The sequence below is a fragment of the Eurosta solidaginis genome, unplaced genomic scaffold (genome assembly GCF_040869045.1).
Source record: "Eurosta solidaginis isolate ZX-2024a unplaced genomic scaffold, ASM4086904v1 ctg00001067.1, whole genome shotgun sequence".
Classification (NCBI taxonomy): Eukaryota; Metazoa; Arthropoda; class Insecta; order Diptera; family Tephritidae; genus Eurosta; species Eurosta solidaginis.
Window position 1 is genome coordinate 600,051 of NW_027136911.1, and position 4,596 is coordinate 604,646.

The following is a 4,596-nucleotide window of genomic DNA, read 5'->3' on the forward strand; positions in this document are numbered from 1 at the left end:
CATTGTTTTGAAAATTGCGTCTAGATATAACCATAAATTTCGTTTTATTGACATTCACTTTTAGTCTGTTTACGCATAACCAACCATATACGCTGTTAAGATCTTCTTGTAGCTTAGCATATATTTCAGTAATATTGTTCCCACTTATCATAAGCAATGTATCATCAGCAAACAATTTTATTTCACAGTGCTTAATGGAGCTAGTTATATCATTAATATATATATTGAACATTATGGGTGCCAGCACAGACCCTTGAGGTAGACCAACAGGTACCTCCCTTTTATCCGATACGGACGTTCCAATCACTGTTCTTTGGTATCTGTTAATTAGGAAGTCTTGAAACCATTTTAGTTCTATACCAGAAACGCCAATGCAAGAAAGCTTTTTCAGCATTAATTTTTGGTCGATCGTCTCGAATGCACGCTTTAAATCCAAAAACACAGCTAATATGTGTTTTTTCCTGCTTAAGTCTTCTTTCCAGTTAGCTAAAACCAAATTCAAAGCACTTTCACATGAATGTTTTTTTCGAAAACCAGATTGTTGAGGTATAATAATTACATTATCTTCTAAATATTTTACCAGCTGATTTTTTACCACTGTTTCCAAAATTTTTTCATCACATTGTAACGTGTTAATAGGTCTTATCTCCTCAGCTTTGATGGTATTTTTCACTTTTTCTAATGGCACAACTATAGAAGATTTCCATAAACTAGGAACGAGACCTTTATCTAAGCTCTCATTAACAAGCTGAGAATAGAAAAAACCTGTATACGTTATGGAATCTTTAACGACTCCTTCCGACACAAGTTTCTTCCCTCCAATTTTATTTTTAAACTTACTTACTATATCAACTATCTCTGAAGTGGAAACTTTCTGAAACTTAAAAACATAACGGCCATTTTGCTCATCTATAGTACCTTCATTACTAAAAGAAGTAGGAATATTCATGCTAATCTCCAATATACTATCAATGAAATAGTCATTCAAAGACTGCGCTATTTCATTTTCCTCTGTGTAGAGTTGGTCGTTTATTTTAATTTTTTTAATACCATTATTTTCTTTAGCCATGCTTATGGAATTTTTCAAGTTTTTCCACATGACCTTACTATCACCAGCACTATGGTTGATTTTGTTTTCCATGTACTTGGCTTTTTTTATCTTAATTAGCCGTTTATATTGGCGTTTCGCAATATAATATTCACACCATTCTCCAGTGGATAGGCTGATCTTGTAAAGATTTAGCTTACGTTTATTTAAGTTAGCCAGCTCAAAATCATACCACTTGTTCATAAGTTTGACACTGACTTCTTTAGAGTATGTCAGGGTGGTCACTGCGCTTGATAGCGTATTACATAGGAATGTTGCCTTATTTTCGATGCTGTTATATATCAGAGCTATTTGATATTGGGGGAAAATATTTTTAACTTTTAGTATGATACACCAGATGTTCTTGTTTAATGTTCTGTTATAACTTATTGAGTATTCAATTGTTTCATTTATATATATTAGCACACCGCCTGTGTGCCTGCTGTGGGAATCGCACCGTACAAGTTTATATGTTTGTATCTGTAGCTCTTGATTCGTTATTTCTTCAGTCGAACAAGTCTCCGAACAAAATATTAAATGTGGTTTATGTACATCTATCAGACGCTCTAGTTCAGTTTTATTGGCGACGATACTACAAATATTTAAATATATACAACTTAGCTCCTCTGGTATTCGTTGCTAAACTCGTGCCTTATTTCTTGGCTGCGAATATTTTTTATACGCAGGACAATCTTTGCTGAAAGCGTAATGGCTAACATCGACGTCAATAACTTTTTTTTGAACAAGTTCGCTACAGTTTACACATTTAACAATGTTAGATGTGCACTCTTTGCTATCATGGGGTCCAGCACATTTGCTGCAAGCTACTTTATTTGTGCACTCAGCTGCTTTGTGCTTATATCCCAGACATTTAAAACACCTCAAAACACCTATATGCTCGTAAGCGACGCAAGTATCCCACTCTATATATAGTTTCTTTTGTTGCAACACATTATCGAATGTTACTGCATCTGTTTCCACTAACGCAATGTAGCTTACTTCTCTACGATTGGTATTTTCATACAGTTTTAACATTTTAAAATCCTTTCCGTTACATGAGTCATTTTGCTTAGTTAAGCATTCTACCAAACGCTCATTGCTAACTTTTTCAGTTAAACCAACAATTTTTATTTTCTTTTTTATTTCATCCTTATTTTTTGTTTTCTCTGCTTCGTAATCGTTTCCAATACCTTCTCTTACCTTTAGCTGGACTTTTTCACAGGCGTCTTTATTTTTACATTCTACAATAATGGCACCACTATTTACTTCTTTAACATTTTTAACAAGGCCTTCGGTAGGTTCGACAACTTTTTTTAGAGCTTCCTTGGTTTCCTTAGCTTTTTTGCCCTTCTTTTTCGGTTTAATGACAATTTTATTCTCATTTACAGAAGCTTGTGGATTAATATACACATAAAAACCTACCATCTGCAAAAATAAAATCGATTCTGTCTTGCTTGGTTCAATATATATGGACACTTATCCCTTTTAGTCGGTTAACCCCACCCAGTATGACGTAGAAATTTAACCGTTAACGATAGAACCTTGGATCAGCTTGTGGATTTATATACACATAAAAACCTACCATCTGCAAAAACAAAATCGATTCTATCTTGCTTGATTCAATAGATATGGACACTAATCCGTTTTAGTCGGTTAACCCCATCCACTTTGACGTAGAAATTGAACCGTTAAAGATAGAGACTTGGGTCAGCTTGTGGATTAATATACACATAAAAACCTACCATCTGCAAAAATATATTCGATTCTATCTTGCTTGGTTAAATAGATATCTATACTTATCCCTTTTAGTCGGTTAACCCCACCGACTATAACGTAGAAATTGAACCGTTAACGATAGAAACTTAGGTCAGCTTGTGGATTAATATACACATAAAAACCTACCATCTGCAAAAAAAAAATCGATTCTATCTTGCTTGGTTAAATAGATAATAGATATCTATACTTATCCCTTTTAGTCGGTTAACCCCACCCACTATAACGTAGAAATTGAACCGTTAACGATAGAAACTTAGGTCAGCTTGTGGATTAATATACACATAAAAACCTACCATCTGCAAAAATAAAATCGATTCTATCTTGCTTGGTTCAATAGATATGGACACTTATCCCTTTTAGTCGGTTAACCCCACCCACTTTGGCGTAGAAATTGAAACGTTAATGATAGAACCTTGGATCAGCTTGTGGATTAATATACACATAAAAACCTATCATCTGCAAAAATAAAATCGATTCTATCTTGCTTGATTCAATAGATATGGACACTTATCCCTTTTTGTCGGTTAACCCCACCCACTTTGACGTAGAAATTGAACCGTTAACGATAGAACCTTGGATAAGCTTGTGGATTAATATACACATAAAAACCTATCATCTGCAAAAAAAAATCGATTCTATCTTGCTTGGTTCAATAGATATGGACACTTATCCCTTTTAGTCGGTTACCCCCACCCACTTTGGCGTAGAAATTGAATCGTTAACGATAGAACCTTGGATCAGCTTGTGGATTAATATGCACATAAAAACCTATCATCTGCAAAAACAAAATCGATTCTATCTTGCTTGGTTCAATAGATATGGACACTTATCCCTTTTAGTCGGTTAACCCCACCCACTTTGGCGTAGAAATTGAATCGTTAATGATAGAACCTTGGATCAGCTTGTGGATTAATATACACATAAAAACCTATGATCTGCAAAAACAAAATCGATTCTATCTTGCTTGATTCAATAGATATGGACACTTATCCCTTTTTGTCGGTTAACCCCACCCACTTTGACGTAGAAATTGAACCGTTAACGATAGAACCTTGGATCAGCTTGTGGATTAATATACACATAAAAACCTATCATCTGCAAAAAAAAATCGATTCTATCTTGCTTGGTTCAATAGATATGGACACTTATCCCTTTTAGTCGGTTAACCCCATCCACTTTGACGTAGAAATTGAACCGTTAACGATAGAACCTTGGATCAGCTCGTGGATTAATATACACATAAAAACCTATCATCTGCAAAAACAAAATCGATTCTATCTTGCTTGATTCAATAGATATGGACACTTATCCCTTTTTGTCGGTTAACCCCACCCACTTTGACGTAGAAATTGAACCGTTAACGATAGAACCTTGGATCAGCTTGTGGATTAATATACACATAAAAACCTACCATCTGCAAAAAAAAATCGATTCTATCTTGCTTGGTTCAATAGATATGGACACTTATCCCTTTTAGTCGGTTAACCCCACCCACTTTGACGTAGAAATTGAACCGTTAACGATAGAACCTTGGATCAGCTTGTGGATTAATATACACATAAAAACCTATCATCTGCAAAAAAAAATCGATTCTATCTTGCTTGGTTAAATAGATATCTATACTTATCCCTTTTATTCGGTTAACCCCACCCACTATAACGTAGAATTTGAACCGTTAACGATAGAAACTTAGGTCAGCTTGTGGATTAAAATACACATAAAAACCTACCATC